This window comes from Ascaphus truei, chromosome 2 (genome assembly GCF_040206685.1).
Source record: "Ascaphus truei isolate aAscTru1 chromosome 2, aAscTru1.hap1, whole genome shotgun sequence".
Lineage (NCBI taxonomy): Eukaryota > Metazoa > Chordata > Amphibia > Anura > Ascaphidae > Ascaphus > Ascaphus truei.
This window is the reverse complement of record NC_134484.1, coordinates 465,301,165-465,324,488: the sequence shown is the minus strand read 5'-3', so window position 1 is coordinate 465,324,488 and position 23,324 is coordinate 465,301,165. Positions and strand designations below refer to the sequence as shown.

At 49.5% G+C, this 23,324-nt stretch overlaps 1 protein-coding gene across 4 annotated transcripts in view; it reads right to left on the bottom strand.

Annotated features, from left to right (window-relative positions):
• Nucleotides 1-1,277, bottom strand: part of TBRG4 (transforming growth factor beta regulator 4) — a 36,114-nt gene extending 34,837 nt beyond the window's left edge. For 2 of the 4 annotated variants that reach the window (XR_012799357.1, XM_075588112.1), the window contains exon 1: nt 1,213-1,269. The gene's annotated coding sequence lies outside the window, so the exon portion shown is untranslated. Of the gene's footprint in view, nt 1-998; nt 1,055-1,212 lie in introns of those variants that run through there. The other 2 variants (XM_075588114.1, XM_075588113.1) reach the window with 2 other exon arrangements.
• Between the last annotated feature and the right edge of the window lie 22,047 nt (nt 1,278-23,324).

The following is a 23,324-nucleotide window of genomic DNA, read 5'->3' as shown; positions in this document are numbered from 1 at the left end:
TAAAATGGTGGCTGGTTCTCCAACCTACGGAGGCCAGCAGTCACTGCAGGTTTATAGGAACGACTGATAAGTTTGCACACGTGAATGCCACAGTTACACGCTCTCTGATGTACAACTGAATTCGGTGATTCAAATAAAGTCATAGGCCGTGCCTATAGTGCCGTAGATGGCGACACGACGGGTGACGTCACCCATCGCAACCGGTGAAAGTTATGTTTCGCCGGGCGGCAGCGGCGCGGGATTCCGGCAATCTGATTTGTTCAAGGGCCGTCACGTGACGGCCCTTGAACAAATCAGATTTTGCCGGCTTCAAGTTTTCGCGCCGGTGATGTCGCTCCGTCACCGTCGCGTGCACGGCGGCGGCAATGTGTTTGTTTTCGGTCGCCGTCACTATAAGCGCAGCCTTAGGTTGCGCTTATAGTGTTTGCCACGGCGACGTGACCTGACCGTTGCGTCAAAACAAATGCATTGTCGCTGGCACTTATAGTGCACGCGACGGCGACAAAGCGATGGAGCGACAGTGCTACCAGATATCTGGTACTCACTGATATTTGATTTGTTTCGGCGACGGTCTCCCCTTGCGGCCAATCAGGAGCTTCTCCGTGCCTCTGCTCTCCCCCTTTTATGACGTCGCCTAAATTTGACATTTAACTTTCGCGACGTCGACGGTCGCACTATAAGTGCGACCTTAGGGGCAACTGATATGAGGGTAATCCTGCCGCAGGCAATGTTAGTGAGACACATGCATGTGAAACATCGGGTGACAGAGACACCGCGTTATATCTCGCTGCATGATGGTTAAATGGGAGGGAGGCCTTTAGAGTTGTCATTTGGAACATTTCCAAGAATACACACACACCCGCAGCATGGCGTGCGCACACCCGGCCTCCCATCCGCTGCATGGCGCGCGCGCACACCCGGACTCCCATCCGCATGGCGCGCGCGCACACCCGGCGTCCCTCCCGCAGCATGGCGCGCGCATGGTCTGTTCCTCTCACCGGCCCCGCAGCATGGCGCGCGCACACCCGGCCTCTCACCCGCAGGATGGCGTGCGCACACCCGGCCTCCCATCCACATGGCGCGCGCGCGCGCGCACACCCGGCCTCCCATCCGCATGGCGCGCGCGCGCACACCCGGCCTCCCATCCGCATGGCGCGCGCACACCCGGCGTCCCTCCCGCAGCATGGCGCGCGCATAGTCTGTTCCTCTCACCGGCCCCGCAGCATGGCGCGCGTATACCCGGCTCCCACTGACCTCCAGACACAAAGACGGAAGCCGGTCGCGTAGCATCGCGCGTCATTTCCAGGCATGATACGTCGCGAGACATGATCTGAAGCACTGGGCAGCCATGTTGGATAAGGAAAAGCTCAATGTCGGCCATGTTGGATAAGGGCACGCGCAAGGCGGCCATGTTGGATAAAGGAAATAAGGCGCTCATTGTCCCATTTGCAGGATAAATAAAACGAATACAATGAAAATGGCTTTTTACTGCACAGCATTTAGCGCGTTATAGGGAGACTCAGGGATGTGTGGCTGGGAGAGGTGCCAGATTACTCTCTCCTACATACACTGCTGTATTGATTACATGTTCTGGGACCCTAAGCAGATGTAGCCAGGTCCCCCTCTTACTCCCTGGCCTGCAAGAAGGGTAGGGGCTGCGTGAGGTGCCAGGGAGTTGCTCCGAAGCTCCACGGCGGACGCCCTGCGCAGGGTGCCGCCATCTTTGATTGTTGTGCATGCGCAAGGACGACTCGCACATGCGTAGAGAGCCCACGAGGTTGCGGTGGCCATCTTGGGGATGTGCGCATGCGCAGAAGCACTAGAGTAGCAGCTGCCATCTTACAATGTGCTCCGCAGGGGAACTACACTTCCCAGAGTGCTCTGGAGGGTATTACCACGAGGGCAGTGTTAGACAATAGGATCTCCTGCAGGGAGATAGATACATTTGGCGTGCTTAGGACCACGCGCCAGTCGGAGACAGGGAGCTGAAGGGACAGGTAGTGTCCGGGTGTCAGTTGCTCCCGGACTAAGCCTAGAGTTTCCCAACAGGCCCCAGTTAGGCCCCGACCACGTATAGTTTGTGGCTGCTGCAGGGAAGCAGTATGTGTGTTTCCCCCTCCCTTGTCCCCCAATTTACTGGTCACTGTCGGAAGCTGGTGCAAGACACGAAGAGAACTGGAGGTGGCAGATTTTAGGGTGGGACCTGAAAGTATGTACGCAGAGAGTAAGCAGAATCACTAAAGCATTAACATGGGTGTCACATAACGTTAAAGGTTTCAACATGTGAAGCGCTATGTACACTAATGGCGCTATATAAATAAAGACATACAATACAATACAATACAACAACCCTCCGAAACTACGCATTGCCTTTAAGGAGTATAGAAATAGAAAAGCAGATGTGATATTTCTACAAGAGACTCATTTCAGCACTAGAAATAACCAGAGTTTTTAAGATGGGCACTTCCACCAGTTCTATCTGGCTTCAGCGGCAGAGAAAAAAAAAGGGGGGTGGCGATACTGTTCCATAATAATTTGCCGTTTAAGGTGGAAAAAATTAAGAGGGACATATATGGTAGATATCTAATCCTAACCGGGATGGTACATGGCTGCAAATTGACACTAGCAACGGTATACGCCCCATGTGAAGATGACCCGCAATTTTTTAAGACATTCTTTGTGCAGTTGGGTAGTGGCGGAAGGGAGCATAGTAGCAGCAGGAGATTTTAATAAACACCTAGACCCGACATTGGACAGAAACAAACAAAGAAGTAGAATCAAGAGGGGAGGTGTAGATGCTCTACGTAAGGGTATTAGGGAAAGACAACTTGTAGATATCTGGAGGGTACAGCACCCGGGAGAGAGGGGATTTACTTTTTATTCACACCCACACGACAGCTACAGCAGGATCGATTACTTCTTTGTGTCAAATAGACTGGTTCCGCAAATCTCCTATTCAGGAATCCATGATATTTCATGGTCGGGTCATGCACCCATAGAGCTGCGGTGCTCTCAAATTAGGCTGGCTAGCCCAGGGGCAAATTGGAAACTCAATGAATCACTAATTAAGATACCAGAGATGGCATAAACCGTACGAGATGAGATCTCACAATTCTTTAAGACAAACAAGGGCAGTGTGGAATCTCACATAACATTGTGGGAGGCTCATAAGGCCACTCTGAGAGGAACTTTGATCAGCATAGCGGCAGGGAGGAAAAAAAAGAGGGAAACCAAAATTAATCAGCTGAGAGAAAAGCTTCATGAACTCTCTATACTACATAACAGGACGGGTAGAGAGGAGACACTGAAGGAGTTGAACGATGTAAGAATAGAACTTAATCTACTCTTTACCTCCAAGGCTGAAAAGACACCGAGTTGGACAAAGAGGAATTTTTTTGGAAAAAGCGAACAAGCCAGATACCATGCTAGTAAATAAAATCCGCAACAGACAATCCAATTGTCTCACATTTTAATCTGGTCTGTAACTGTTTCATACGCCCATAATATATATTTTCTTTAACTGTGCATGCAATATCTTGTATATAATGTATACCCTGTTCATTTATGTAACTGTATTTGTAACCAAGTATTATTTGTTTTACTCTGTGCCCAGGACATACTTGAAAACGAGAGGTAACTCTCAATGTATTACTTCCTGGTAAAATATTTTATAAATAAATAAATTACACAATTCACGCAATTAAGACTAGGGAAGGAAAGCTAACCTCAAACCCCAAACACATAGTTGAGGAGTTTAGAACATATTATGAAGGGTTGTGTGATGGGAGGAAGGTGAAACATAACGCTAATACGAGTAAGGCATTAGAGAATTTCCTAGCAGACTCGGATTTGCTCAGGTTGACGAGGTTGGTGCGGGAGTTCCTGGAGAAGGAGTTCACAGCGGAAGAACTGCTAGAGATAGTTACTAATCTGAAACCCGCAAAAGCTCCGGGCCCAGACGGATTCTCCAGTTTATATTACAAAAAATATATAGGGATTCTGACCCTTTATTTGCTAAAAATATACATGTAGCCAGGTCCCCCTTGCCGTATTGACCCCCCCCTCCTTCTGGTGCGCGAGCCGCGCGTTACTAAGAGTTGCGGCCGGTTGCCAGGGATGCGATCGTGCCGGTTGCCAGGGACGCGATCGGGCCGTCGTTAAGGCCGCGATCGCGTTGCTGCAGTCCCGCCGGCTCGCGGAGCAGGGCGCCGCCATTGTTAGGGGCGTTGCGCATGCGCAAGGGCTAGGAGCACCGGGAGGACTGCAGAGAGCTCGCGCATGCGCAGTGGAGGCACAGAAAGCCCGCGAAGCCCTAGCCTATGAGAGGAGGGCTCTGTAAGAGGACTTCAAGTCCCATGAGCCTCTGGAGCGGCCCCATGACGCCAGGGAGCCAATAGGGCTGCAGGAGCTCTGCTTGCAACATAGTGATACATTTGGCGGGCTTGGAGCACACTAGTCAGTTGGTGAGAGGAGCAGCTAGGGGAAGGAGGTAGGGTGCAGGAGTCAGTGGCTCCCTGCACTATGCCAGTACTCCCCTAGGCCCCAGATAACCCTGAGTCATCCTAGCTGAGTGTTGTAGGGACAAGCCCTAGGTTAGGGACTCTGCCCCATTATCTAGTTATTAGTAGCGAACCAAGAATATTGAGCGGTTGCTGACAGAGAGCTGGACTATCTTCACTGAGGCCAAGCCAGCACTAACTGCGTAATATGTAACCAGGTAAATCTGACGATTGACCCACCAGACGCTCAGAAATAAGGCAATGCTGCACAGTGGTGTAACTGGAACTTAGGCTATGGTAGACCCCAAGCATAGAGACAATAAATTGTGTGAACAATCTTTTCCAGCAACAGGCTCCCTTAGAGCACCATGTAGTTGGGATAAAAAGATTTACTTATCTGATTCAGGGGTACTGGTTCCATGCCCGTAATGTCCTCCTGTGATGTAGATTCTCCTGTAGATGGACCTTTTACTGGAGCTGTATGGATGTGGGGGTATAGCACGACCACCCCACTTCTTAGCTTCACGATGAATCTTCACCGCCAACCCTGCATCCGCTGACGCGGTGGGCGGTCACCTGACCGGCGGCCCTTGAGAGATATCCGGGTCCTGGTCGCAGGAGAGAGAGATGCGCAGCTCAGCGTGCAGGCGGTAGAAAGCAGCAGTAAGCAAATCCTCCCGGGGGGGGTGAAGACGCCGCACAGCCGCAATAATGGGGAAGGCTGACAAAGGCCCCACGGGCTGAAACGCGTCAAGAAGATCCGCTTGCACATTCTGTGTGAATAAAGCTATTTTTTGAGTCACCTACTGCACTAGCTACTATGTACCTGGCAGATACCTGGAATGCGCCGCTCCTCACCTCTGACAAGCCCCGTTGCGTTTGCCTTCCCAGCCTGGGTTCATGCCTGGCTGAGGGGTGGCTGATCTGTTAAATGATAATGATTAGGATTTAATAGGCTGCAATGCTTCGCGTGTCTACCAGATGGCATAAATTCATGAATTGTAATGCAGTATATATATATACTGTGCAGTATTGCAGCCAGCGGGAATAAAATGCTTCAATCCCTGCCTGGAAAATAACGCAATGCACTCGGGCAGAAAACAGTCACAAACCTCAATACACCCGGGTATACCCGAATTCGTGGGACTAGCCGAGCTCAAATAAAGTGTGTCGCCAGTGTATCAGCCTTCTCCATTATTGCGGCTGTGCGGCGTCTTCACCCCCCTGGGAGGATTTGCTTACAGCAGTAACTGCGGCCTGCGGGCAGCAGACAGATCCTCTCCAAGGCACAGACGGTGTGGAGCTGCGGTGATATTATCCACGCCGGAATTCACCCCACGCGTAGGAGGATATCACGACGATCCAACCCCGGGGGTATAGCAGCACCCGTGGCTGGAGCCCGGGCAGGTAACCCACTATCTCACGTGCACCAACCAGGCCTATCGCCAGACATAGTGGCTGCGCAGTCACACACACACACACACTTGTATGTGATTTGGGAGTGCGAGACATTGGGTGGGGTTTACTGGACACGGGGTGGGATCACTCTGTGGAGGTGTTAGCGTCCGCCGTGACGCCTAAAGGTTAGCGTCCGCCGTGACGCCTCAAGGTTAGCGTCCGCCGTGACGCATAAAGGTTAGCGTCCGCCGTGACGCATAAAGGTTAGCGTCCGCCGTGACGCCTAAGAGGTTAGCGTCCGCCGTGACGTATAAAGTGTAGGCACCCGCCGTGGTGCAAGTTAGCGTTAGCATCCTGTAAGACGCCGTAGTCTGGTTGCCCTTAGCGGGGGACCCTTGTTGCTATGTGTTGATGTTACTTGTCTCTATATGCCGTTAGTAAAGTCACAAGTTGTTATCCAACCTGTTGTACGTGGTTATTGTGTATTGTCCTGTGAGGAACCACTCCCCCTCTGGTGGGAGCCATCGCAGGTGGAGGCGCTGCATTGTTGTAAGTGAGTACCCCTAGCATAATTGCCCCAGGTTCCCCATGGCGGAAGCTCAGCCCTCCTGTGAGCCAACAGGTAACGCACCACACCTATGGTAACACCGTATGTTTATCCGCACCGACAGTATATCTGCGACTGGGGGGGGAAAACCCATTACATTTGGAGGCGCTGCTGAGATCCGTTCTGGGGTGCCCTGTTTTCATTTTTCCAAATTATCCAGTTCATATTTTTCATCATGTCCGTGCCGTCAAAACAATACGTTCATGACTGGGCCTTGGCGCGCTGCGTGTCCCCAAGGCGCGTGGTTGCAGTGGCGGGAGTACCCACCGACACGGACTGTTACCTCGTACGCACCCAAGTATGCGACTGCCCGGGACTAGCCACTGCCCGGCTGATAGACCTTAAACTGGGGGTCGGTGGCTGAAAAACCACCTTATGGCCACCACCCATGACATATGTTCAGAGACTGTCCCGCTTGTATTGAACCTACCCGAGCCCTCTGCAGAGGACTGTATCATGATCTACAGGGAAAAGGGAGACCAAAAAGCTCACCAGCACAAACGGAGCAGGAAAAAACCAGAACAAAAAAATGATTAAAAGGGCACTTTAATGTGGCAAAAGACCCATCCAATGCATTTCGAACGTCGCAGCGTTCTTTTTCAACTTGAAAAAGAACGCTGCGACGTTCGAAATGCATTGGATGGGTCTTTTGCCACATTAAAGTGCCCTTTTAATCATTTTTTTGTTCTGGTTTTTTCCTGCTCCGTTTGTGCTGGTGCGCTTTTTGGTCTCCCTTTTCCCTGTATTGCATTGAGTAGCTGCACAGCTGGCCTGCCTGCCCTACCAGGATGTGAGTATTTGCATATTTTTCAGGGGAACCTGCCAATGAGACATATGGTGAGTGGGTTGCACCACACACCACCTGTCTTCAGGAGGATAGTACCCATTATATGACACAATAGGTACTATATCAATTGTTAGTACCCTGGTACAGTGGTCTGGCTTATTATCATTTTGAGATATACCTGCATTTGAGCGCTTCAGCTATTTTCCATATTGTATCATGATCTATCCTGACACCAAGGCCCCTGACGACGCGCCCACACCCACTGGACCAAGCGCGAGCCACTGGGCTGCCAGTACTCCTCAATGGACTGGCCCCCCCAAGGTCTCCTTCACCCCGAGCGGTATCGGGGGGAACCGCAGCTGGGCAGGAAGCCCACCCACCTCACCTACTCCTGATAGACGGTCCGGTGGCGGGCCTTCAAACATGCCTGGTGTAGGAACTGGACACAGCAGTGGCGACCTTTCCTTGAATCTGATCGCCTCCCAACTAGTAGAAGCTGTCACCATCTCGACCCAAGCCCAGCACTACCGGAAACTAAAAGCTTTTTCTGGGATTCTGCCGACTCCAGCGGGAGAAGAAGGGATCGAGGCCTGGAGGGAACATACGCTCCCCGCCATCGCGGAGTGGTCGTGTTCTGAAGCCAGCAAAAGACAAAGGCTGGTCGAGTGCCTCCGAGGCCCCGCCGCCCGGTTGGTACGGACTCACCGAAGCGTGGAGGGAGAAGTTACTGCCCAGGAACTAGTAGAAATGCTGATCCAGTCCTTTGCCCGAAAAGACGACGGGGATGAACTAATGGCTCAGTTCAAAGCTCTTCGCCAAAAGGAAGGACAGGATTTATCGGCCTTCGTTTGCGATCTACAGCTATCCCTGGGGACTCTTCTGGACAAACATATCATTTCCGCGGCCGAGGCAGATCGATACCGACTCAAACAGTTACTCAAGGGATCGCTACCGGATCACAACATAGCTATAATGATGCGGGCTGCACCGACCGCTGTGATATCCCCCCAAGTACGGAGAATTGATGGAGTACATCCGAGGACATGAAGTGCAGCGACATTTCCATGAACCAAAGAAATCCAAAGCTACCATCAAGGGTGACCCCGCGGTTCCCGCTGCCCCGAAGGGTAAAAAATCTTCCGCCCCAGAGGAAGAAGCGACTCACAAGCCGCCTACCAGGGAAAGTCGTGTTCCTGAGAGGGCATCCTCTGCGTACAAGGAGCGTCCTGAGCATCGCGAAGTAGTTTGCTACAACTGCGGGAAAAAGGGCCACGTCTCTTACAACTGCCCAGAGAGGGAGGACTTCCCAGAAGAAAAAACGCCCGACAGAAGAAACCCAGCCTGGTCGATGGTATGTCTAGTACAAACTGCCGAGGTGGGCCCGGAAACCCCGTCAGCAGCCACCGATGTCCCTGCTGACGCCAGCACCAGGGATGATGTCTCCACCCGGGAAGCCCTTAGCCAAGTAGGCCCCGCAGCTATAGTACGGGTGTTACTGGAAGGGATCTATGCGGCGGCACTACTAGACACGGGATCGCAAGTGACTATCATATACCGCCCGTTCTATGACCAGCACCTCAGACACTGCCCCCTGAGAGCGGCCGATCATGTAAAAGTACGGGGGCTAAGCAACGAAGACTACCCTATGGATGGGATTGTAAAGGTTGATATAGAAATACCCCAGCTGAACACCGGCAAGAGACACCCCATGTGGGTGGCGGCCCTGGTCTGTCCGGAGCCCCAAGACCAGTACAAGTACCCGATCATCTTGGGCACCAACGCGGATATAGTACAAGCGGTGATCCGAGCATATCTGAAAGAGACTAACGAGTTGCCGCTAGCTACCTCTCTCCTAGATCCGGTCCTACGAGAAGAGTGCAAACGGGTATACGCCATGGAGCGCCACGGGGATCTCTACAACCGTCAACGCGGACTGATGACCATATTACCAGGGGAAGTGCAAAAGATGGCCGTCTGGTGTTGTTATCCCGAACGAGATGAGAGCGACCAGCTGTTCTCTCTGGAGAATACGCCTGAAGAAGAAGAGGTCCAGAGAGGATATAGGGTACTACCTGAAGTGAGGGAGTGGACGGCTAAGATCCCTCTACGAACCCATGTGTATGTGCAGAATCTCTCCCCCTTCCCGATGGAATTTGATGCCGACCAGAAGTTAGGTTGCATATATCCCGTCAGCCCTGTAGAAACCACGCCTCAGGTGAAGGCGGCGGCCGTGGAGGAGCGGTTAGTCGATCTGGATTTCAATTTCGGTGAGTCGACGCTGTCCAGCAAGTGGAAAGAACGTCTGACAACCCAGCTGCTCCAACGACGACATGTGTTCTCCACGAGTGAGATGGATGTGGGGTGCAGTCGCAGTGCCCAACATACCATTCGACTGAGCGATGCCACTCCGTTCCGGGAACGCTCGCGTCGCATTGCCCCGCGTGATGTGGACGATGTGAGGAACGCCATACAAGACATGGAGACCGCTGGGATTGTGATGGAGTCCCGGGGACCCTATGCGTCCCCCATAGTGGTGGTGCGGAAAAAGAACGGGTCCGTACGACTGTGTGTCGACTATCGAACCCTGAACAATCGTACGATACCAGATCAGTATAACCTTCTGCGCATTGAAGAGATCCTGAACGCGCTGAATGGAAGTCAATGGTTTAGCGTGCTCGACCTCCGGTCCGGGTACTGTCAGGTGCCTATGACTGCGGAAGACCAGGAGAAAACAGCTTTCGTCTGCCCCTTGGGATTCTACCAGTTTACCCGTATGCCACAAGGTATATGTGGGGCGCCTGCTACCTTCCAAAGGCTGATGGAGAAGACTATCGGAGACATGAGTCCGCGGGAGTGTCTTGTATACTTGGATGACATCATTGTCTTCGGAAGAACTCTAGAAGAGCACGAAGAGCGGTTACTTAAAGTGATAGACCGTCTGGGGAATGAAGGGCTGAAATTGTCCCTAGACAAGTGCCGGTTTTGCCATACTTCACTAACCTACGTGGGACACATCGTGTCCGCCCAAGGGATCGCCACCGACCCCGCCAAAGTAGAAGCAGTCGTGAACTGGCCTCGTCCCGAGAATGTCACGGAGCTGCGATCCTTCCTGGGGTTCTGTGGGTATTACCGTCGATTCGTGGAAGGATACTCTAGTAAGGCGAAACCCCTGAACAATCTGTTGAAGATATACCCCGAAGAAACCGGGAGGAAGACTGTATCTGCTCGCCAACCGTTTGGCGATAAATGGACGTCTGAGTGCGAACAGGCCTTTTCGAAATTGAAGAAATGTCTGACCGAAGCACCGGTGCTTGCGTATGCTGATCCCGAACAACCATACGTTCTGCATGTGGATGCCAGTCTCAATGGACTGGGCGCCGTCCTGCACCAGAAGCACCCCGAGGGCCTTTGGCCTGTCGCCTACATCAGTCGCAGTTTGACCCCCAGTGAACAGAGGTACCCTGTCCACAAGTTGGAGTTTCTGGCCCTCAAGTGGGCTATCACTGAGAAGCTCCACGATTACCTGTACGGTGTTGCCTTCGAGGTAAGGACGGATAACAATCCCCTCACATACGTCAACACCTCGGCCGCCGGACACCGCTGGCTGGCCGCCCTAAGCAACTACAGTTTCTCCATGAAGTATAAGCCGGGACCTTTGAATATAGGGGCTGATGCTCTATCCAGACGGCCCGGGTTAAGTACTATTCCGGACGATGAGGAATGGGAAGAACTCCCAGGACCTGGAGTACGAGCTATGTGTAGCATGGCCGCCATCGTCCACGACCAAGTGGCCTTTTCAGAATTAAGAGTGGCCGACTCATTGGGATGCCGGTCGCAGGCTGTCCCAGCTGCCTACTGCGACCCAAAAGGGATGAACATCACGCATGACAAGGTGTTACGGTGGAAAGACCTGGTAGACTATCAAATACGAGATCCTGTTGTCAGTATCATCCGACAAGCCGTTGCCCGAAGGAATCCAACCCTTCTGAAGCGTGCACCAAATGACTTAGTGGCTTTGCTCATGCGGGAATGGGAAAAATTCGAAATAGACAATGGCTTACTATATCGGGTGGTGCAATACCACAACCACCCGGATAGGCGACAACTAGTTCTCCCTAAGAACTTACAATACCTGGTGTTGAGGTCCCTACATGATGATCATGGACATCTTGGTATAGACAAGACTTTTGGGTTAGTCAGAGACCACTTTTTCTGGCCCAAGATGCGAGAGGCCGTTGAACGTCACTGTCGCCGCTGTACTAGGTGTATACAGCGCAAGACCCTGCCTACACGAGCAGCCCCCATGGGCCATCTAAAAGTTCTGGTCCCATGGACCTCGTGTGTATGGACTTTCTGTGCATTGAGCCTGATAGCCGGGGAATATGCAACGTGCTGGTCATCACGGACCATTACACTCGGTATGCTCAAGCCTTCCCTACTAAAGACCAGAAAGCCATCACCGTGGCGAAGATATTATGGGAAAAGTACTTTGTACATTACGGCCTTCCCAACCGCCTTCACTCTGACCAAGGACGGGATTTCGAGAGTACATTGATCAGGGAACTGCTCAAAATGCTGAGCATTGCCAAATCCCGAACGACCCCGTATCACCCCGAAGGAGATGCACTACCCGAACGTTTTAATCGGACCTTACTAGACATGCTCGGAACACTACAGAGTGCTCAGAAATCGGAGTGGAGTCGACACGTGGAGGCCTTGGTGCATGTGTACAATTGCACCCGACACGAGTCAACTGGATTCTCTCCATACTTCCTCATGTTTGGGCGAGAGGCGAGATTGCCAGTGGATGTGCGTCTTAGAGTCTCAACGGATGGGATACGTAATGCTACCCATTTCAAATATGTGCAACGACTCAAAGACAGCTTGCAGCAGGCGTACCAGCAGGCAGAGAAATCAACCACTAAGCTAAATGCTGATAATAAGAGGCGATACGACCATAAGGTCAGATATCGGGAACTTCGGCCCGGAGACGCTGTGTTGCTTCGGAACTTGGGCGTCCCAGGAAAACACAAATTGGCCGATCGATGGAGAGACGGAGTGTATGAAATAGAATCCCAGATGCCTGGCCTCCCGGTCTATCGCATCAAAGACACTGAAGGCCGGGTAAAGGTATGGCACCGCAATCATCTTCTCCCCATTCCACAAGTGGAAGATGAAGAGACCGAGATACTGGCCACACCGCTCAACGGTGAGCCCGACTTATCGGAGCTGGGTCAAGAGACTGTCAATAACGAGACCCACTCTGAAAGTCCTGAAGATCCTATGGAAGGACCCTCTCAAAGGGACTGCTCCACAGAAGGGCATCTCCCGGAGGAGCTACGGGTAAAGGGCCCGTAGGTCAACACCTACTAAGGTGGCACCAACAGGCCAGCCTTTGGATCTACAGAGCCCGAGCTTTGTGCCTAACAGAGACTGTACAGAGACATTTCTCCCCTCAAGGGAAGAGGCTGAGCCTCAGGACTGTGTTTATTACTCCCCCGAGGGAGTTGCAGAAGAACAGCTCCGACGGAGCCAAAGAGTCAGGTACCCTCCAACTCGGGTAACCTATGATCAAATGGGGGCACCCCATTATGAGGCTCAGCAGTGTTCTCGGAGCAAGATCCAATCTGTGATTGTGATGCTCACGGAATTGTGCAATATTGTATAGAGTCATGCATGTGCTAAGTTATGTTTTCAAATGCATTTTCATTATATAACTGCTGTATATAGTTACATTGAGTTGTGTCCCAAGCGAGGACGTTGGGGATTTTACCGGGGGGAGGATGTAGCCATGTCCCCCTTGCCGTATTGACCCCCCCCTCCTTCTGGTGCGCGAGCCGCAAGTTACTAAGAGTTGCGGCCGGTTGCCAGGGACGCGATCGGGCTGGTTGCCAGGGACGCGAGCGGGCCAGTTGCCGGGGACGCGATCGGGCCGTCGTTAAGGCCGCGATCGCGTTGCTGCAGTCCCGCCGGCTCGCGGAGCAGGGCGCCGCCATTGTTAGGGGCGTTGCGCATGCACAAGGGCTAGGAGCACCGGGAGGACTGCAGAGAGCTCGCGCATGCGCAGTGGAGGCACAGAAACCCGCGAAGCCCTAGCCTATGAGAGGAGGGCTCTGTAAGAGGACTTCAAGTCCCATGAGCCTCTGGAGCGGCCCCATGACGCCAGGGAGCCAATAGGGCTGCAGGAGCTCTGCTTGCAACATAGTGATACATTTGGCAGGCTTGGAGCACACTAGTCAGTTGGTGAGAGGAGGAGCTAGGGGAAGGAGGTAGGGTGCAGGAGTCAGTGGCTCCCTGCACTAGGCCAGTACTCCCCTAGGCCCCAGATAACCCTGAGTCATCCTAGCTGAGTGTTGTAGGGACAAGCCCTAGGTTAGGGACTCTGCCCCATTATCTAGTTATTAGTAGCGAACCAAGAATATTGATCGGTTGCTGACAGAGAGCTGGACTATCTTCACTGAGGCCAAGCCAGCAGTGACTGCGGCCTGCGGGCAGCATACAGATCCTCGCCAAGGTACAGCCGGTGTGGAGCTGCGGTGATATTATCCACGCCGGAATTCACCCCACGCGTAGGAGGATATCACGACGATCCAACCCCGGGGGTATAGCAGCACCCGTGGCTGGAGCCCGGGCAGGTAACCCACTATCTCACGTGCACCAACCAGGCCTATCACCAGACATAGTGGCTGCGCAGTCACACACACACTTGTATGTGATTTGGCAGTGTGAGACATTGGGTGGGGTTTACTGGACACGGGGTGGGATCACTCTGTGGAGGTGTTAGCGTCCGCCGTGACACCTAAAGGTTAGCGTCCGCCGTGACGCCTAAAGGTTAGCGTCCGCCGTGACGCATAAAGGTTAGCGTCTGCCGTGACGCCTAAGAGGTTAGCGTCCGCCGTGACGTATAAAGTGTAGGCACCCGCCGTGGTGCAAGTTAGCGTTAGCATCCTGTAAGACGCCGTAGTCTGGTTGCCCTTAGCGGGGGACCCTTGTTGCTATGTGTTGATGTTACTTGTCTCTATATGCCGTTAGTAAAGTCACCAGTTGTTATCCAACCTGTTGTACGTGGTTATTGTGTATTGTCCTGCGAGGAACCACTCCCCCTCTGGTGGGAGCCATCGCAGGTGGAGGCGCTGCATTGTTGTAAGTGAGTACCCCTAGCATAATTGCCCCAGGTTCCCCGTGGCGGAAGCTCAGCCCTCCTGTGAGCCAACAGGTAACGCACCACACCTATGGTAACACCGTATGTTTCTCCGCACCCACACTATATCTGCGATTGGGGGGGGGGAAACCCCTTACATACAATAATATCCGGGAGGGGGGATCTTTCTCGGACCAGATGCTGCAGGGTCCATCTCAGTGATTCATAAGCAGGGGAAAGACCCCACAAATTGCCCAAGTTATAGGCCGATCTCACTGATTAATTTGGATGTAAAAATTTACTCGAAATTGCTGGCCAATAGATTGAGTACTATTCTACCCAGACTGATTCACCCGGATCAAGTTGGTTTCATTAAAGGTAGACAAGCGGCCGATAATACCAGAAGGGTTATTGATATCATAGATTATATAAATATCAACAAGGTCCCAGGAATTATTTTAAGCTTAGATGCAGAGAAAGCCTTCGATAGAATAGACTGGTCGTACCTTGATGCCACGCTTGCAGCATTTGGATTTGGGGACAGAGTCTTGAGGGCAATTAAAGCACTATATACGAATCCTATGGCATGGGTAGTCCACCAGGGATTCCCATCGGGATTTCTTAAGATCAAAAGTGGCACAAGACAGGGCTGCCCGCTATCGCCCTTTTTGTTCGCCTTATGCATGGAGCCACTAGCAGCCTGGATTAGAAGTAACGTGGACATAACAGGGATTAAAATACATTTCCAGGAACATAAGACAGCATTGTATGCGGATGATGTCATCCTGACGCTGTCCAGGCCCCTGGTCTCTCTACCCAACCTCTTTGACCTGCTGGAAAAATTTAACAGGATCTCAGGATTCAAAATAAATCAGGCAAAATCGGAAGCCATGAGTCTAAATCTCCCAAAAGATACAGAAAAACTAATAGAGATCAATTTCAATTTTAAAGCAGCAGTCCTTGCTGGCGATTTTTTATTTATTTTTTTAAGTGTTTTTTTTAACTTCAATATCTGCATCAATGTAATCCTAACTTACCTAGTAAATAGCAAAGCTGCTGATCAATCCGTTTTCCTGTGATTGATCACGAAGATGAATTAATGTAGCCTGATGTAATGCTCTCTGTTCTGTCAGGTTCCTGTTTGTTTCCTCATTCATTGGAATGCATCTGAATATTCATATGCGTCCCAATGAAGCGCGCGCACTCCCGATACCAGATCCGCAGCAGCAGGAGGAGGAGCAGCCACTAACTTCCCATCTCCTGAAGTAAGTTGTGTTGGTCTGTGTGTGCGTCTGTCTATCTGTGTGTGCGTCTGTCTATCTATGTGTGTGTTTGTCTATGTGTCTCTCCTGGTGCGGTATCCCCCCTCTGCCACCGGGTCTGGAAGGTGAGCCCGCCAGGGGTGTGTGCGCTCCGTTACCCCCTCGGCAACCCGTTAGCCTTCGGCAACCCATTACCCCTCGGCAACCCATTACCCCTCGGCAACCCATTACCCCTCGGCAACCCATTACCCCTTGTTGCCCGCTCGGAGCGGGAGATCAGTGGCAGGGGGGAGTGGGAGATCGGCGTGGGAGAATGTCTCTGTCTGTGTGTGTGTGTGTATGTGTCTGTGTGTATTTGAGAGAGTGTCTGTGTGTATTTGTGTATAGGAGCCCCAGTCTCTCACCCCACTCTGTCACCCCCCCTCTCCCACTGTCACCCCCCCTCTACCACTGTCACCCCCCCTCTACCACTGTCACCCCCCCTCTCCCACTCTGTCACCCCCCCCTCCCATTCTGTCACCTCCCTCCCATTCTGTCACCCCCCTCTCCCACTCAAAAATAGAGTACTTCAAAATAGAAAATGCCTGAAGCAACCTCTTCAAGCACAGCGCGCTCAGCGGCACATGGGACTCAGCCTAAGGCTTGTTCTATAGTGGGGGCGCACGCGCGCCTGTGTGAACGCTCGTGCACTTGACGCACCCTTTGTGTGTGTCTGTGTATTGTGAGTTATTAATTTTATTATATATTTTAAACATTTAAAAAAAAAAGGACGTGTAAAAATAAATTATTTATTAAAAAATTGTGCGCGCACACACACACACACACACACACACACACACACACACACACACGTATATACATGTGTGTGTATGTACACACCCACCAGCCACCGCCCTCCTCGGTTATACAACGGAATCCGTTCTGGAGGTAGCGTTGGATAGTAAACCTTATGTATAGTGAGGCGAAAAATCAGCGGCGCCGAAAAACAGCCCATAGGGTTGCATTGTAAAGGATTAGATATGCCATTCGTTGTAAAGTTAAACGTTGGATCACGATGACTACCTGTATATATATATATTGTGACAAACGCCCCTCTTTTGTAGTGCTGACGTCTGTCTGGGTTCTTCCCGACACAGTCTTCTAGGGTTAATTATACAACAAACAGGATCATGCAAAGTATTATATTGCTTAACTCAGGCTTCTGCCTGCTTTAGTTTCATCCAAGTAAGGGACTGCAGCTTTAACATGTGTAGGTTAGAGGCACTCAGACATTTTCATTCAGCAGTTCACTTATATCAGTGTCATAGCATTTCACACAGTGTCATGTTTAAGAAATAAAAACCAAATCATATAAAGAAATGCTATCCCTTTCAGGGAACTAACTACACATCAGAATCAGCCTCTAACTGCGAACTAACTGGGCCAACTAACCTGGTTCCCCCAGCTTAAAACAATGCCCTCTCATTTAGGGTCACTAGAGGGTTCAGGGTGCTATTGCATCCACACTTCGCACATTCTCTGTGTATGCTAGAAGCACAACTGATATACACAGTGGGACAGACTTCACTCATAGCCTCTGTACTTTAGTTCAGCTCGGCGGCCATTTCAAACCCCCGCATTTATTTGCAAACCCACAGACTTTTTAGTGTCGACCCGCATTCTCCACCATATGTGACAAACGCCCCTCTTTTGTAGTGCTGACGTCTGTCTGGGTTCTTCCCGACACAGTCTTCTAGGGTTAATTATACAACAAACAGGATCATGCAAAGTATTATATTGCTTAAGTCAGGCTTCTGCCTGCTTTATTTTCATCCAAGTAAGGTACTGCAGCTTTAACATGTGTAGGTTAAAGGCACTCAGACATTTTCATTCAGCAGTTCACTTATATCAGTGTCATAGCATTTCACACAGTGTCACTTTTAAGAAATAAAAACCAAATCATATAAAGAAATGCTATCCCTTTCAGGGAACTAACTACACATCAGAATCAGCCTCTAACTGCGAACTAACTGGGCCAACTAACCTGGTTCCCCCAGCTTAAAACAATGCCCTCTCATTTAGGGTCACTAGATACAGCACAGTCTTTTAGCAACAGCAATAAACATTTGTTTTGTTTTGTCTTATCTGTTCGTGGTGGGAACACGGTCCCAAGTGTCCAGGCAAATCCTCTGGTACTATGATACTTGGAGGGGCCGTCCACCCCGAACTGGATTCCGGGGAGCAGTGATACCCCCAGCTTCCAGACTCTAAGGAGAGAGAGTGAAATGCAAAACCTCTCTGCTCTAAATACCTGTGCATGTGATTAGAAGAGCAGGTGAGGGAGAACTAGAGCCATTGTAATCTGTGGTCTGGATTTTCCATCCAGCTGCCTGAGTAAATGGGAAGCTGTGGAACGGATCATTTTGAACTATTCTTGCACTTTCTGACCTAAAAAAGGGGCAGAAAGCTGCCTAACATCTTTGGACTATGTCACACATCCCCCTCCCCAGCTCACACCTACTGGGGTGAGCGGCCATGGACCTCACTGGGGTGAGCGTCCTACCTGAAATACTTGAGCTAACTCCTCAGTACAATATTAAGTATTCACATGACACGAATATGAACTTTTTCCACGGCAATTATGGACAATCGGTTTCGTCATAAGAGACTATACTTGGCAAACATATTTTGTTGCTCTCTATTAGGGAACTATTTTGAAAAATAAGTGTCTAGCACACATTCTTACAACCCAGGATATGCTAAATATATTCACAAAACCAGACAATTTCTATTACCTCCCTGGGTTTTTCTACTCTAGAATATGAACCTCATTATATACTGTATTTACCAACCGAAAAGAGCATTTTTTCTATATTGTAAGCTACCAATATTTTTTATTTTATTTTTCTTATACTACAGCCTTGTAATCTTAAGGGCCATCAACCCTGTATATTAATTTGTAGTTTAGCTACATTTTCAACACAGAGAACCAATATAACATTGTAATATTGACAAAATGCTTATTCTAGAGGCCTAATATAGCATAACTACACTAGCTTATTTGCAAAGTTAAGTGACATAGTCCACTCATATAACATAAAAATCGGTCATTCCCAAACATTTTTCCTTTTTTTTTTTTTTTTCTTGACTTCCAGTCCATTACATCTTCTGACTTCATTTCAACACCCGTTGCAACCTGCAAATGACTGGACTATTTCTTTAGCTTCTGATGGAACTCTGGGGCCGGATAGTCTTTGTCTTTATATTGTGGCCCAGAGTGGCGAGATCCGGAAAAATTCAAGGCCAGCGTTGACCTTCGTCGCTTTTGCTTTGCAACCTTTGAACCTTTATGGTACTTCTTACTGCCATGTATTTTCTCACGACCATCACTCTCAGAGATTTGGGATTTTCCCTTTGGGGCAATTATATGGTACTTAGAAGATGAAGCACTGATTACCTGGAGCACCTTCACATTGATGGAGCTCTCACTAACTCCGGCTGTACCCTGTGGCATTTTACCTTTGCAGTCGGCAGGCATGTAGTCTTGGGCCTCTCTTTCCTGAGGCCTACATTTATTCAGGCGGAAGTACCACTGGATAACCAGTGACGCATTTCTCAGGGTTTGATAGCGAATCCTGTTCTGTGGCATCCTAGTCAGAGACTGGATTTTTATAGTTGCTCCTTTCATAATGAGAAATCTGTTTCGTACCATGCGGGCACGGTAGAATGATTGAAGAACACAGGCTGCTTTATTCCGGCGATTGAACTGATGAATTTTCATCCCTCTGTAGGCAGCCTGTAGGATGATAGTTGCGGCGCGTTTACGCCGATAATTTTCTCTTTCCCTTCTTCCTTGGATAAGAGCTTTGCAGTGCTTCTGAATTATTCTAATGCTTTTCTCCTTTTTCAAAACGTTAAGTTCCTCCACGAGAGAATTCTGTTTTGTGCATACATGTTGCAATTCTGTTCTCAGAGCGTCCATTTCTTCCTGGTGCTGGCTCTGAGTGTGCATCAATGCTTCCTGCACTTCTAATTTTTCCTGAGTCAACTGTTTCTTTACTTTTTCTGCTTGGTCAGTCAAATCTGAATTTTCCAATTTCAGACTCTCATTTTCTTGCTTTACAGTCTCTAACTCACTTAGGGCAATCTCATGGGTTTGCTTCAACATTCCCAGCTCTGTGTTCAGACCGTGGCCCTCCAGGCGTGAGTTTTGCACCTCTGTGCTGAGTGCGTGAACCTCTTGTAGAGCCTTCCCGTATTTCTGTTTTAGGATAACAATCGATTTGTCAGACTTAATCTGTTTTCCATCCATGGTGGCAATTATGGTGTTGGCCTTTTCCAGACTAGTCGTCACCTCTTCTAGCTCACTCCGTAAGAGAGACTCTGTTTTCTTCAAAGCCTCGTACTCTTGTAAAGCTGGGAGTATACACCTCTGTAACTCGGCGTTCGCTTCTTGCACCTTATTCCAACATTCTCGCTCCTTCACCAAATCCTGCCACAGGACTTCATAATCATGACGGGCAGCTTGGAGTGCAGAAACCAAAGCCTCTTTATCCTGGTTCAAGGATTCAGCTTCCCTTTGCTCCTCCTTTTCCTTTGCCACTGTTCCCGTGACAATTCTGCCGGTCACTCCGGTCTGCAGCACATCTCGGCGCCTTTCTGACAGCGCAGGTTCAAGTGGCTCGGTCACTTCCCCTGTGACTTGAGGAACAGTTTTCTTTTTGCTTTATTACCTCCAGAGATATCAGTGGTACTGGGTACACACTCACTGGTATCAGCTTCCACATCTTGCTTGCACTCATAGGGAATTGCTTGCTTTTGCAGCTGTTTGTCTTAGAAAATTTTGGGACACACATCTTCCATGTGACCTACTTTATGACAAGCCCAACATACTAAATTCATCTGTGGGTACGGCTCTCCTCCCGGGGCCACATACGAATCATCGTCATCATCGTATGGCCTGAAGGGACACTGTTTTTCAAGATTACGTGCATTGCAAAACAAACATTGCACGTCGGCCATTTTAGAAACCCGGCAGAGACAATTTGCTAGCTGCAATTTCACTCACTTCAGCAACTTACATACAGCACTTGCTAGCTGCAAATGTACTCACTTCAGCAAAAGGCATTAGCTTTACAAACAGCACTTGCTAGATGCAAAAAAAAAATTTCCAGCAAAACATTTTGGTTTTCTGTTTGGGTTCAGGGTGCTATTGCATCCACACTTCGCACATTCTCTGTGTATGCTAGAAGCACAACTGATATACACAGTGGGACAGACTTCACTCATAGCATCTGTACTTTAGTTCAGTTGGGCGGCCATTTCAAAGCCCCGCATTTATTTGCAAACCCACAGACTTTTTAGTGTCGACCCGCATTCTCCACCATATGTGACAAACGCCCCTCTTTTGTAGTGCTGACGTCTGTCTGGGTTCTTCCCGACACAGTCTTCTAGGGTTAATTATACAACAAACAGGATCATGCAAAGTATTATATTGCTTAAGTCAGGCTTCTGCCTGCTTTATTTTCATCCAAGTAAGGTACTGCAGCTTTAACATGTGTAGGTTAAAGGCACTCAGACATTTTCATTCAGCAGTTCACTTATATCAGTGTCATAGCATTTCACACAGTGTCACTTTTAAGAAATAAAAACCAAATCATATAAAGAAATGCTATCCCTTTCAGGGAACTAACTACACATCAGAATCAGCCTCTAACTGCGAAGTAACTGGGCCAACTAAACTGGTTCCCCCAGCTTAAAACAATGCCCTCTCATTTAGGGTCACTAGATACAGCACAGTCTTTTAGCAACAGCAATTAACATTTGTTTTGTTTTGTCTTATCTGTTCGTGGTGGGAACACGGTCCCAAGTGTCCAGGCAAATCCTCTGGTACTATGATACTTAGAGGGGCCGTCCACCCCGAACTGGATTCCGGGGAGCAGCGATACCCCCAGCCTCCAGGCTCTAAGGAGAGAGAGTGAAATGCAAAACCTCTCTGCTCTAAATACCTGTGCATGTGATTAGAAGAGCAGGTGAGGGAGAACTAGAGCCATTGTAATCTGTGGTCTGGATTTTCCATCCAGCTGCCTGAGTTAATGGGAAGCTGTGGAACGGATCATTTTTAACTATTCCTGCACTTTCTGACCTAAAAAAGGGGCAGAAAGCTGCCTAACATCTTTGGACTATGTCACAATATATATATATATATATATGTGTGTGTGTGTATGTGTATATATCTATCTCTATCACACACACGTATGTATACACTCACACAGTGCTTGACAAATCCGGGCGCCACGGGATGCTGCAGCTGCGCTATTGGTTCCACGGGCTTTGTGCATGCACAAAATAATACTTCGACCAGAGTTCCCGGTGCGCATGTTCTGATGTCTCGGCATACATGCGCAGGGAAGCCGAGTGACCGGCCAGGGTGGGATGAGTGGCGTCTAGTGGGTGCCACCCCCCCCCCCCATCCAATCCTGTCTCCCCCCACACAAGGGCACCCGAGGAGAACGTGGGCCGGATGTGGACGTGCCATGGCGAACACACGCCAACCTTGTTCCTCCCGCACCATGCAGCAACCACGGAGGCAGGGTGTGGAGGAAGCGCCTCAAATGCTGCCTGTGGACCCCGTACCCCACCCCCCCACCCCGCTCCCACAGTTGCGGGCAGCGAACAGGTTACCAGTAACCTGCGCAGGGAAGCACGCAACCGCACCAACACACCCAGACTGTTCACACACTCAATGTACACATTTATTCCATTTTTTTTTTAAGTGGGGGCGTGTGTGTGTGTGTACACACGTACACGTACACGTTATATTATGAACAATAATGTAAATAATGTTTTTTTTTCAGATTCATCTTGGGAATCATGTCTGGCGCAAGCAGTAAACGTGGTCGTCCGCCATTGTTTACACCTGATACTAAAGAGAAGCGTCGCAAGGAAGCTTTAATAAAATCGCAGAAAAGTCGTATACATCCTGGTTCTGCTTTTCCTTTATGGATGAATCTAAAAAAGGAAAGGGGATTTTCGAGACATGAAGAGCTTGCTTTGTACCTACTGGGTACGTTTAGGTAAGAATATAAAAAGTATGTATAATTGCTATTGATATTTCTTTTTGTTATAATTTTGTTTTTTTATTTTTGATACATACATAGTTACATAGTAGATGAGGTTGAAAAAAGACGTAGGTCCATCAAGTTCAACCTATGCTAAATTTAGACAACAGATACTTTATCCTATATCTATACTTACTTATTGATCCAGAGGAAGGCAAACAAAAAACCCCATTAAGGGGAAAAATTAATTCCTTCCTGACTCCAAGAATTGGCAATCGGATTAATCCCTGGATCAACATCCTTCCCATGTATACTTATTTGGTATATCCCTGTATACCTTTCCCATCTAAAAAGATGTCCAACCTTTCCCATCTAAAAAGATGTCCAACCTTTTTTTGAACAAATCTATTGTATCTGCCATCACAGTCTCCATGGGTAATGAATTCCACATTTTAACTGCCCTTACTGTAAAGAACCCTTTCCTTTGTTGCTGGTGAAATTTCCTTTCCTCCAACCTTAAGGGATGGCCCAAGCCCTTAGTACTGCCCGTGGGATGAATAGTTATTTTGAAAGCTCCTTGTATTGTCCCT